We start from the raw sequence: 13,565 nt of genomic DNA on the forward strand, positions 1-13,565 counted from the left end.
TGATTTCCTACAGCCAGAAGACATGAGCTCTTTCTGTTTCCCTTGGAAAGGCAGGTGGGAGGTGTGGTACGCAGAATTCTAACATGGCCCGCAAGATTCCTGGCCCCTAGTGCACATACACCTCCTCCCAGTTAGTCAATCAAACACTAACTTAAGTGAAGATATTCTGCCATTCTGTTTTGTTCCATATCAGTTGACCTTAAGACAGGTATATTATCAGGTTGGGCATGTCCTACTCACATGGACTCAGAATCTGGGTCAAAAAGTCAGTGAGATTGGAAGCACAAGAAGGATATAGCACAAAGGACATTCTCCTTTGCTGGATTTGGAGACGGAGGCAGGGTACACACCAAGGATCACAGGCAGCCTCTAGGAGCTGAGTGGCACCCAGCTAACAGCCAGCAAGGAAACAGGAACTTTAGCCCTATGGTTGCAAGGAACTGAATTCAGCCACAACCGCACAAACTTAGAAGATACCTTGTAAGAAGTTCAACTGGCTAACACCTTGATTTTATCTGCCCGACTTCGGCAATTAGCCAGTCTTGCTATGCTCAGGCTCCTGTCCCGGGGCAACAGTGGGCTGAGCTGTTAAGTTTGTGGCTGGTTTTCAACTCAGCAATAGAAAAACAAAAGAAAGGCCAGTCCCCACGTCTATCTCCAGATTTTTTTTTTTCTCTCCTCAGGTTGTGTGGCCACACTTTCCTTTTAGGGCTATCTTTCAGGCCTCCAAGTGAATCAGTGTTTGCACAAGTGTTCACATGTAGAATATACACATTTGTGGTTTCCTGTGAGCTGCTCATGAGTTATCTATTAAACAGTAGTCTACCCTAGAAAATAGTTTATTTTCCTCTCATAAGAATAGATATGACAAATAGCGACAAATAATCAAAGGATGCGATCTAGGAAATTCACACAAATACACAAATGACTATTAGTCTTATAAAAAATGCTCAGTACATATGAATCCAACAAAAGCATGGTATAAAGAGGTAACAATTTTCAGCTTCTATAGTGTGTCAGACGCTGCAAACCTCAAAGGAAGACTGGCAGATAAAGATATGAAAACATGCTTAGATAATACTAGCAAAAGTATAAATTTGTGCAAGATACCTTAGAAATAACTCATCATGATTTAAAACAAACATTGACTGGTGTGTGTGACTTAACTCAGCAGTTTCACTTCTAAACATGGCCATTGTAATTAAAACAACAGAACCTCAACTACAATAAGACACAAACTGGAAATTACTTAAATTATGGTACATACATGCAATGAAATGCCATGCAGTTTTTAAAAAGAATGAAGCTGACTGAATCATGCTGATACGACACAGTCCAAGAGTTTTAAGTGAATTAAAAACAATCACCAAATGTACAACACTGTGTAGGATATGACTAGTTGTATAAAATTCACACTATTTGTGTAAAATGGGTGTGCATACATACATATATGTAAAATTATCTATGCTTAGAAAATTCATGCCAAGAAGCTTAAAACATTGTTAACAGTGATTCCCTTTAGAGAGTGATAACAAAGACAAGAAAATAGAGGAAAAAATTTTTACATTTTACTCTTAACACTTCTCCAATCTTTGATTTGAAAAAAAAATTTACAGACTTTTTTGGTGGTCCAGTGGTTGAGGATCCACCTTCCAAAGCAGAGGACGCTGGTTTGATCCCTGGTTGGGGAACTAAAATACCACATGCCACAGGGGAACTAAGCCATCCAATGACAACAAATGAGCCTGCATGCTCCAGAGTCCAGGCTCTGCAGTAAGAGAATCCCACAGCCACAACTAGAGAAGCCCCATTCCCCATGTTGCAACGAGAAAAAGGATGCATGCCACAATGAAGACCCAGTGTAGCAAAAATAAAAATTTAAATACTTACTGCTTTCATAATTTTAAAAAATGGTTTACATGGTACTTTAAAATGAATGTTACTGACAGTAATGACATATAAACCCCATTTGAGAGATATCCTACAATTTACCCTATCCTATAACTCAACGATTATTTTTTCTTAAAATGAAAAATTTATATCTTTTTAAAAATGCTTGTTATAAGACAAAACTGATAAAGGACAGCCATTGACCAAGGATACAATTTCAAGAAATACAATTCTACCAAAAAAGTTACTTCAAGATCATATTTATTAGTAGCTAATGAGTCTCTTTTCATGGGGTCGCAAAGAGTTGGACATGACTGAGTGACTGAACTGAACTGAACTGAACTGATGAGTCTCTTAGTTTTCTGAATGTTGAGCTTTAAGCCAACTTTTTCACTCTCCTCTTTCACTTTCATCAAGAGGCTCTTTAGTTCTTCTTCACTTTCTGCCATAAGGGTGGTTTCATCTGCATATCTGAGGTTATTGATATTTCTCCCGGCAATCTTGATTCCAGCTTGTGCTTCCTTCAGCCCAGCATTTCTCCTGATGTACTCTGCATATAACTTAAATAAGCAGGGTGACAATATACAGCCTTGACGTACACCTTTTCCTATTTGGAACCAGTGTGTTGTTCCATGTCCAGTTCTAACTGTTGCTTCCTGACCTGCATACAGGTTTCTCAAGAGGCAGGTCAGGTGGTCTGGTATTCCCATCTCTTTCAGAATTTTCCACAGTTTATTGTGATCCACACAGTCAAAGGCTTTGGCATAGTCAATAAAGCAGAGATAGATGTTTTTCTGGAACTCTCTTGCTTTTTCGCAAGTACGAAGTCAAGAAACACCTGGAGTAACAGGCAAGTTTGGCCTTGGAGTACAGAATGAAGCAGGGCAAAGGCTAATAGAGTTCTGCCAAGAGAATGAACTGGTCATAGCAAACACCCTCTTCCAATAACACAAGAGAAGACTCTACACATGGACATCACCAGATGGTCAACGCCAAAATCAGATTGATTATATTCCTTGCAGCCAAAGATGGAGAAGCTCTATCTAGTCAGCAAAAACAAGACCGGGAGCTGACTGTGGCTTGGATCATGAACTCCTTATTGCCAAATTCAGCCTGAAAATGAAGAAAGTGGAGAAAACCACTAGACCATTCAGGTATGACCTAAATCAAATCCTTTATGACTATACAGTGGAAGTGAGAAATAGATTTAAGGGACTAGATCTGATAGAAAACTAAGATTATGGCATCTGGTCCCATCACTTCATGGCAGATAGATGGGGAAACAGTGGAAACATATATATAAATAAATAAAACACTTATTTTTCTAGGCTCCAAAATCACTGCAGATGGTGATTGTAGCAATGAAATTAAAAGATGCTTACTCTTTGGAAGGAAAGTTATGACCAACCTCAGTTCAGTTCAGTTCAGTTGCTCAGTCGTGTCCGACTCTTTGCGACCCTATGAACTGCAGCACGCCAGGCCTCCCTGTCCATCACCAACTCCCGGAGTTTACTCAAACTCATGCCCATCAAGTTGATGATGCCATGCAGCCATCTCACCCTCTGTCATCCCCTTTTCCTCCTGCCCCCAATCCCTCCCAGCATCAGGGTCTTTTCCAATGAGTAAACTCTTTGCATGAGGTGGCCAAAGTACTGGAATTTCAGGTTCAGCATCAGTCCTTCCAGTGAACACCCAGGACTGATCTCCTTCAGGATGGACTGGTTGGATCTCCCTGCAGAGAACAACCTAGACCAACCTAGACAGCATATTAAAAAACAGAGACATTACTTTGCCAACAAAGGTCTGTCGAGTCAAGGTTATGGTTTTTCCAGTGGTCATGTATGGGTATGAGAGTTGGACTATAAAGAAAGCTGAGCACAGAAGAATTGATGCTTTTGAACTGTGGTGTTGGAGAAGACTCTTGAGAGTCCCTTGGACTGTAAGGAGATCCAACCAGTCCATCCTAGAGGAGATCAGTCCTGGGTGTTCATTGGCAGGACTGATTTTGAAGCTGAAGCTCCAATACTTTGGCCACCTGATGCGAACAGTTGACTCATTGGAAAAGACCCTGATGCTGGGAAAGATTGAGGGCAGGAAAAGGGGATGACAGAGGATGACATGGTTGGATGGCATCATCAACTTGATGGACATGGGTTTGGGTGGACTCCGGGAGTTGGTGATGGACAGGGAGGCCTGGCGTGCTGCGGTTCATGGGGTCGCAAAGAGTCGGACACGACTGAGCGACTGAACTGAACTGAACTGAGCTGAATGAGTCTCTAAGTAAAACGTTCCTTTGATTTTTGTAAATCATCCTGAAATGATAATAATTGCTAGGTCAGAAAGAAATACAGGCCTCAATACCAATCTGTTTCTAAGAGCCATAACATTAAGTAGGACCACAGCAACAGTTAAGCATTCATAGTAAACCAGAGTACAGCCAGCCTCTTATGGCCCTGTGAAGCACTGGGCATAAGTAACTTGGCAAGGTTGTTTAAGGATGTATTGACAATTAAATAAAGTCACAAGGCAGAAACAACTAAGTAGTGGGCAGAAGTCAGTCTTATCATTCAACATTTATATAAGAACTTAGAGACCCCTAGGAGTCTTTAGCAATCTGACATAAGAAAATATTCACAACTCAGAAGCAAAAAAAAAAAAATCCCTGGTCAGGTCATGTTCCAATTTCAACTGCTTCATTTTAGTACTTTTTCGAGTGCAATGGATAAAACTCCCAAGAACAGGAAGTCCCCTGAACACTAGTGGGCTTCATTTCAGTTCAGGTTAAAAAAAAAAAATTCTCACACCATTGTTAGTCATTCTTTTTCTTTTCTTCTCCTTTGTTTTCCTTTCAAATAACTTTATAAAACTGGAGAAAATTAATGATTCTAGCTGATGATGATTGCCTGCTTTATTATTCCAAAGCACTTTGTTCATAGGAAAAAGCTCAAGGATTTAATATCTAAAGTCATCAAGTGTATATAGTGTAAGTGAAAACATTGGGAGTACTCAAGTAATTTTAAAACCTTAAACAAGTAGAGCAATTTATGTCCTGGTGGATATCTACCCAGGGGTGGAACACTGTAATTGGGATGGGGTTGATGATGCCAGATCAGCCTGCATAAATGTACTCTACACTAAATGTACTCTCTGGCTTTGATTTACATGTAAAAATGGATCTCCCTTTACCCACATCCCCAGGTCATTAAGGAGGAAATGGTAAGGGACTGTTTCTTCTCTGAAGCCATATTTCAAGGTAACATAAAAACATAACTTTGGATGGCTGATTCCATCCTATATGAGACCTCCTCTTTGCTTCAGATGACACCATAACCAAGAGACAGGAAAGGAAAGCTTTTTTAAAAGATGAATGCAGCCCTATTTTGTACACAAGATCATTAATGTAGTATGTATGTGTTAGGATTTCTTGGTAAGTTTCTTCTTTGCCCACACACCTTAATCTGTTCCCTCTTTTAACCCTTGCCCCCATCCCCTCCTCAATTTCCCAGCTCTCCAACAGGAGAATGTTCTTTTGAAAACCAGTCTGTTAGAAGTATATTTTTGCTCCTTAACTGTCAATACAATTTGCCATCAAAGGATTTCATTTACTCCTCATATTCTCTCATATCACACACATCAAAAGTATTATAGATTTTCACTTAAAAACAGCTAGTTTTCATCTCATACTCTCTTTGAAAAAATGAAGCATCTGTTTTTATCCTTTTCAAACCCAAAAGCTTCTGATGTGATGGATATTCATCTTCTTAAACCTTTCTTTTCCTTTGTTTTCTCTTTATTATTCAAGTTTCATTTACCACCCACCTGTTTCTTCTCTATTCCTTCCTTGTTTCGTCTTTCTCCTTATGTCTAATGTTGCTGCTCCCTCAAGATCTGAATTCAAGTTTCCTGACTTCCTTCTCTCCTCTTCCCTCATGCTGTTGACTCTCCCACATCTTTATCTTCCTGCCAGATCTTTGGTCATGCTCAAGCCTATGTCTTTATCTGGATGCCTCACAGACACCTCAACACCTCAGGTTGAAGCAGAATTCATCAGACAGAAATAGCATACATATTGGTACTTACATGCTCCACCACTCAGTCATGTCTGACTCTTTGTGACCCCATGGACTGTAACACACCAGGCTCCTCTGTCCATAGAATTTTCTAGGCAAGAATACTGTAGTGGGTTGCCATTTTCTCCTTCAAGCGATCTTCCCAACCCAGGGACTGAACCCACATCTCTTGTGTCTCCTACATTGGTAGGTGGATTCTTTACCACTAAACCACCTGGGAAGCCCTATGCATATTGGTGGAAAAGTCGTATTCTAGTGTCCCTAAAACACAGTTGTTATTGCAAATTCTTTCCTGCTATTATCGCTTACATTCAATCTGTCAGCAAGTCTTGTTTTTTCATCTCTGAACACACCTCTTGGCATTACTGCTTATTCTCCTTTTCCAGTACCTCCAGTACAGAGCAAACTCCCCTGTCTTTTTTTTTTTTTTTTTTAAGGTGAAGTCTTTATTCTTCCCATGCAGACTTTGTAAATTTATATGTTAAAGTGGAATATTTATGTATGTTTTGTATTTCCTTTTTTTTAAATTTTATTTTATTTCATTTTATTTTTTATTAGTTGGAGGGTTATCTTGAATACTTTGGTACAATCCTAGCAGCTCACTTGTGCCCCTGAGATCTCATTCCCATCAATCTATTACACAGACCACCAGTTTATGCCCTTCCTAAAGCTCCAAGTCCATTATGTCATCATTCTCCCTCTTAAAAACTTTAAAATAGCTTTCAATTGCCCACAACTGTCAATGTCCCTCCCAGGATTTTAAGACTCTCCATTCATGTGAAAAGAGTTTTCTTAGGGTGCTTGCTCAAAAGGTAAATACAGACCCAAAGATTCAGAATGATCCTTGCTGAGAAAGGATCTCAGTCTTGCTGAGAAACACTGAAGACAGGAGGAGAAGGGGGAGACACAAGATGAGATTGTTGATGGTTGGTGGCATCATCAACTCAATGGACATGAGTTTGAGCAAACTCCAGGAGATAGTCAAGGACAGGGAAGCCTGGCATGCTGCAGTCCATGGGGTGGCAAGGAGTCAGACACGACTGAGTGACTGAACAACAAGATTCAGAATGGGGAGCAATATGGTCAAAGAAAAAAAAAAGACCATCAGTTAATCCTTATTTTACAAGTGGAAAAAGAAGGGCCCAGAGCTATGCGAGGTCTTGCCCAATGTCTTTGACTCTGGCAAAGTTAATATACTTGCTAACACATTACGTTGCCCCTCTTGGCCTACGTTTGGGGGAGCATTTAAAATCCTTTTTGCTGATTATGAAATAAAACACAAATTGAAATGAAGCTAGCATGATGATATAAAAATACTGAATTTCAGAAAAATAGGTTTCCAGGTCTATCTCTGCTTCTAATATGCAGGGTAACTTTGAACAAACAATTTTCTTTCTTGGGGTCTCCATTTCTTCATGGATTAGATCATCTCGAGTATCCCTACTGGCTCTCATAGGTCATTTGCTAAATATCTTATCATCTTTTCCAAAAATTTGTTTTTAATTGGAGGATAGTTGTTTTACAATGGTGTGTTGGCTTCTGCCATATATCAACATGAATTGCCCACAAGTATACATATGTCCCCGACTTCGTGAACCACCGTCCCACTCCCAGCCCATCCCACCCGTGTAGGTTGCCACAGCGCACAGAGTTGAGCTCCCTGAGTCATACAACAAATTGCCACGGGCTATCTAATTTTCCATATGGTAATGAATATGTTTCAATGCCACTTCCTCCATTGTATATCTTGTCATCTTGAATAAGATATAGGAAATGATCTTTGGTTTAATCACACCTTGCTTCTCATTTCTCACAAGAAAAGGAGCAAAGGTCATAGGCCTTTCGGTTAATGTGTGAACGCATGCACAGTAGCATGGCAAGGAGAAGGACTCAGTGTGGGCTGGAGAGGTCATGGAGGTGAGATCTGAACTGTCCTCTGCAAGAGGTGAGGACTTGCAGCAAGACAGGAGGGTGATCCAGGAAGGAGGAAACAGGAGCAGGGGCTAGGATCCCTGGCTATACACAGGGCCCTGTGGGAACCAGGCTGCTGGGGCAGGGTCTGGTTGGGAAGCATGGGAGGCAGGGGGAGCCCAAATGCAGGAGATGGTCATTGTGCCAGGCGGTGGTGGGACCCGGGGAAAGGTGCAGGAGACTGAGTTGGCCAACAGGGCTGTTTCATTCAGCACAGAATAGGTCCTGAGGCTTCAGACTTATTAAAACATGCTCTAGTTTCACATCCTTCTTCTGTTTTGATTAGGTGTTCCATAATTGCTTAATAAATTCCCAGAACTATAAATGGTAACAATATGAAACACTATGGATCCATAAGATGACCATATTGAAATTAGTGATACTTTAAGCATTAATAAAAGGTCTGATGAATATAAATAGTTCTCTACCTTCTGTAAGGCTAACAGTTACTAATGCACCATCAGTTGAAAGTCTTGCTCAGTTACTGATGTGCCATCATCTCCTTCTCCTGTTTTATATCTCAGTTTCTATATTTGGTCTGATGTTAACTGGATTTGATCTCATTACTCTGATGTGTTTAGGGTAAACGACCTTAAATTCTTTTTAGAGCAGGATGGGGCACAAATAAATTATTATTAAAGTTTATCTGGATGACTGCTCAGTTTTCAATATCACATAATAAATAATGACAAAGTAATTTCATGCATACTGCACTTTTTGAAACAGGAATTACCAACACAATGCCATTTATCCTAATTCAAGCTAACAATCCTGTATTCGTATAGTATTTTGGGAATTATAATTGTTTTCTTTTTGGCTGTATCACGCGGCTTGTGGGATCTTAGTATCCTAACCAGGGAACGAACCAGGGTTCTTGGCAGTGAAAGTATGGAGTTCTAACCATTGGACTACCAGGGAATTCCTCCAGTTTTTAAGAATTGCAGTAAAATATATATTACATAAAATTTTCCATTATTTTTTTAAATTTTTGGCCATGCCACATGGCCTGTGGGATTCTAGTTACCAACCAGGGATAGAACCCACAGCCTCCTGCATTGGAAGTGTGGAGTCTTAACCATTGGACCACCAGGGAAGTCCTGAAATTTGCCATTTAAACAATTTTTAAGTGTATGATTCAGTGGAATTAAAATATATTCACAATGTTGTGCAACCATCCACAGAACTTTTTCCATCAACCTAAACTGAAACTCTGTCACCATCAAATACTAACAATAGTCCTTCCTCCTCCCAGGCCCTGGCAACCTTCATTCCACACTCCACTTTTTGTTTCTATAATTTTGCCTAGGTAAGCAGAAGTCATACAACATTTATTCTTTTTCATCCGGCTTATTTCACTTAACACAATGTTTTCAAAGTTCATCCATGATGTAGCATGTATCAGATTGCATTCCTGTTTTAGGCTTTACATCTATTGTTTGCATAGATCATATTTCGCTTATCCATTCACTTGTTGATGGCCACTTGGGTTGTTTCTGCCTTTTGGCTATTGTGAATAATGTGAACATTAGTTTGTGAATCTCTGTTGAGTCATTGATTTCACTTCCTTTGGGTATATACTCAGAAGTAAAACTGCTAAATAATATGGTAATTCTATTTTTGATGTTTTGAGGAATCACCATACTGTAGTATTTTACATTCCCCCCAGCAAGGCACCAGGGTTCCAATAACTCCACATCCTCATCAACACGTATTATTTTCCTTTTTTTTTTAAAAAAAAAAAAACATTTATTTATATGGCTGTGTCAGGTCCAGACGCAACAGGACTTTAGTTGCATCATGTAGGATCTTTCTTGTGATGCACTGATTCTCTAGTTGTGGCACAGGCTTAGTTGCTCCACAGCATGTGGCATCTTCCCAGACCAGGGATTGAACCTGTGTCCCCTGCATTGTAAGACAGATTCTTAACCGCTGGACCACCAGGGAAGTCCCTATTTTCCATTTTTAAAATAATAGCTAACCTCATGATGTGAAGTACAGTTATTTTTTAAATATGCATATCATCTTCCTTGATGCATTCAACACCTGACAAAGAGCTCCTCCAGGACAGGTATCATATCATCCATCCCTTGTCCCCATACCTTACAAGTAGGCAAATTCTCAATAAGTATTTACTGAATGGATGAATGGTAGATTTAAGGAGCAGCCACAAATTCTGTAAGCAGGAGCAGGTACTAATTGTTATTATCATTTCACAGAAGAGGAAATTGGGACTCAGAGCATTAAGTGACTTGATTGAGGTCAAACTACTGGCTTGGTGCTGCCAGAAAGAGGTCGTATCCGGGACGTCTAGCTCTAGAACTAGAGACTGGTGTGTCAAGGGTGAATGTCAGTCCACTGAAATAGTACCTGATATTCGGACTCTGCAGCATGGCTCCATAAGTGACAGGGCCCATAAAATAAGGACACAGGTAAGCAGGTTAGAGGAAAAGGGGTGGCTCAGCCCATCATCCATTTTTTGCCTATGATTCAAGGAACCTGGCTCAAATCTCAAAGCCATGGTGTATCAGCATATGTGCAATCCAAGCATAACAAGACTTCTTGGGAGAGACTTCTGGTACCAAGGAGACTCTTACAATACTGCTGATAGGGAAATCATTACTCCCTCAATTCATGGGAAAGGGTCGTATTGGTAGTAATTCCAACAGGAGTATCCAAGTAACTTAATGATTTTCCCATAAAGGAAAGAAATTGTGAAACAGGTAATAAGCTTCTGCCTTACGCAAAGGGAAATCTATTGCAAAAAGGAAATTCCCAAAGATAAAGGAAAAATATGTATAAAACAGTCAAAGATTAAGAATCACTGAAATGACACACTATTTTCTCTACCCTGTGTACCTTTTTGCAGACCTATTTGTATCTTTATCTACCCAGCAGATATCCTATCTATTAATCCCTTTCCTCCCCAAATAGTCTGTTTGTTTGTTTGTTATGTTAGAAACTTATTTCTCAGAGATATTGCTCTTTCTAAGATTCCTTAGCCCTATATTGATAGGACCAAATAGGTGTTAATATTGGGCTGACCCTAGATCATCAGACTAATCAAGACCAATTCATGAAAAGTATATTTTTTTCAGAGAACATGATTTATCAAGAACTTTAAAATTGGCTTTTGAAAAGTGCTGTTATAAGAAAAATCTCACTATAGCCATTTTTAATTCCTAACTAATGATTCATATTTTAAATAATCCTCAATACAAATCTGAGGCAAGCTTATAACTGCCTTTTAGAATTAATTTGAATAGGATTTGAACCATGTATGCTCCATAAAGCAGGCAATGAGAGTGTAATAATTATTAACTATTAAGAAAAGGGCAATCGAGAATTATATTTTAGTTGTCCCTTAAATATTAGCACAACCAAACTTAAGTGCAAAATTTCTATCACAAATGATTGCATCTGAGTCAAGCACGCAGTCCCCATATCATAGTCAATAACTATTTTCTGAACATCTCCAGGTACTGTGATTTTCTTCTTTTCCTCTATACTATCTCATCACAGGATCCAAATAGTTTTTCTCAGTTTAGATAACTGTGGGAAGGCTCGTGCCAATTGTCTTTTAAAATGTAAGTGTTAATCAGGTAGAATTCAAGACTGTCCCTACACAAGTATCAAGTGTCCCTCCTGGCTTGGAGAGGAAAACATGGCGTTAGAGGCAGCCCCTGGAATCTGTATAGAATGCTGCATGGCTCTGGGAGTGTGAAGTGAATGTCTGATCTTTAGGTGGAGAGGGGAGAAGAAATGCTGAGGATCCACTGGCAGGGAGTTGGTACCAGGTAATTGTCACAAGTGCTGTTTGAGCATTTGCAACATGGAAAGAAAACCTGTCCCAGCCTCACTGCCACATGCCAATCCTCTCCCCCTACTACCTTCCCCAAGTGAGGCCCACTCAATCCATAGCACAGTGCTACTGCACCAAGGAGGGTCACAGCAAGCAGGACCTGCATCTCCAAGACTGTTCCTGTTCCCTGTTGGACCCCTACTGAGGGTTTTAGGGGCACATGAGAGATGATCCCTGGGTTGGGAAGATCCCTTGGAGGAGGAAATGGCAACTCACTCTGGTATTCTTGCCAGGAAAATCCCATGGACAGAAGAGCCTGGCAGGCTGTGGTCCATAGGGTCACAAAGAGTTGGATGTGACTGAGCAACTAAGCATGCACATACGAAAGATGCCCTTATGTACTACGGGCATTGAGGAGGTCCCCCCCTCAGGCAGAAGAGAAAAACACAAAATGGGTTCTTAGAATGGCCTGGGGGTGAGTATCTCTTTGAGCTGTCAATTCCCTTAATCTTTCAGCTCTAGTTGTACCTAGTGTGGTTTCATACAACTGCCAAGATCCCAGGACTGAGGCAGGCTGTTGAATGGTGCCAAACCACAAGAGCTACTGCAAGAGCTGTAGGAAAGGGGATAGTGTGCCTCCAGTGTCAGCATTTGGGCCTTGTTGACATGGAAGGTGAAGTACACTGGGGCCATTGTACTGTGGATGAAGCTTCTTGGACCACAAGGTTGAACTTTTGATGAATGTGGGAAGCATTCAGCAAAAAATTGAATTCAACCAGTGGTTAATATATATTCACTCTTTGCAAGGCATTGCGGAAGGGTTTTTTTAAGGGAACTGGAGATGAGCAGGATGTAATCTCCACCTTTAAGAGGTGTAGGTCATTCAAAGAGTAGGGAAAACAGATCCATAGATATTGATACAGTGATAAAATGCGACTGACTGTTATTGACATGTAACAAACACCCTGGGCTGGGTCCACTGGTGAGAAGGATTCTGGCTCTTGGGGTCATCCAACACCCATCCATTCATCATTTCACAAACCAGTATTTGATTATCTCATTTTAGACCTGTTAAGCTTAAGACTGATGTGACATACTTAAGACTTTCCAGTTTGGAGCTCAGAATCTAGATTAGAAATATAAATCAAATATTAAAGGCAATGAATGAGATCACCAAGGAGCAAACATGGTGAGAAAAGAATGCCCAGAAGGATATATGTGTGGGTAGGCAGAGGTGGTAGGCAGCAAAGGAGGAGGAGGCAGTGAAGGAGATGTTGCATTAATTGCTGGTGCTCTACTAACAGAAACTGTATCTCTAGAGGTGTGAAACACAGCAGTTCCTTTTATGGCAATGATGCTGATAAGATAGGGCAGGAAGACCAGCTCACCAAGCCAGAGGAGCTTTCTGTAGCCTGTAATGATCATGAGAATGACATCTGTCCACCCAGGCCATGAGGTGCCATGCTCAGCATTTCGTACGTGTTACTGCTCTGTGATCAGTCCTCACTGCACCCTTCCAGACAGGAATTACCATGGGGCACAGAGAAGTTGAGTCACTTGCCCAGATTGCGTGGCCAGCAGGAACTAAGTCAGGATTCCACCCCCACCTCTCTAGCAGCCCAAGCCTTGCATGAACTCTTACTGGCTTCAGAACACGTAGCCTGTGGTCTGTCTGAATTCATGGGGCACGGCCTGTACAGGGTCTGTGAGGAAATCTCCCTACAGAAAGGGCAACTAAACAAGTCAAGCCTGGCACTATGTTGGTATGCTTCAACTGTGTTAGGCATTAAGCAATCAGTTCTCCTTTCATGATTTCAGTAACACTTCTCTCTTTG

The 13,565-nt window shown here is 40.6% G+C and overlaps 1 protein-coding gene across 1 annotated transcript in view; it reads right to left on the bottom strand.

Annotated features, from left to right (window-relative positions):
* Window positions 1-13,565, bottom strand: part of MCF2L2 (MCF.2 cell line derived transforming sequence-like 2) — a 273,630-nt gene that overhangs the window by 71,359 nt on the left and 188,706 nt on the right. The window lies entirely within an intron of this gene.

The sequence above is a fragment of the Dama dama genome, chromosome 19 (assembly GCF_033118175.1).
Source record: "Dama dama isolate Ldn47 chromosome 19, ASM3311817v1, whole genome shotgun sequence".
In the NCBI taxonomy this organism is placed as follows: Eukaryota; Metazoa; Chordata; class Mammalia; order Artiodactyla; family Cervidae; genus Dama; species Dama dama.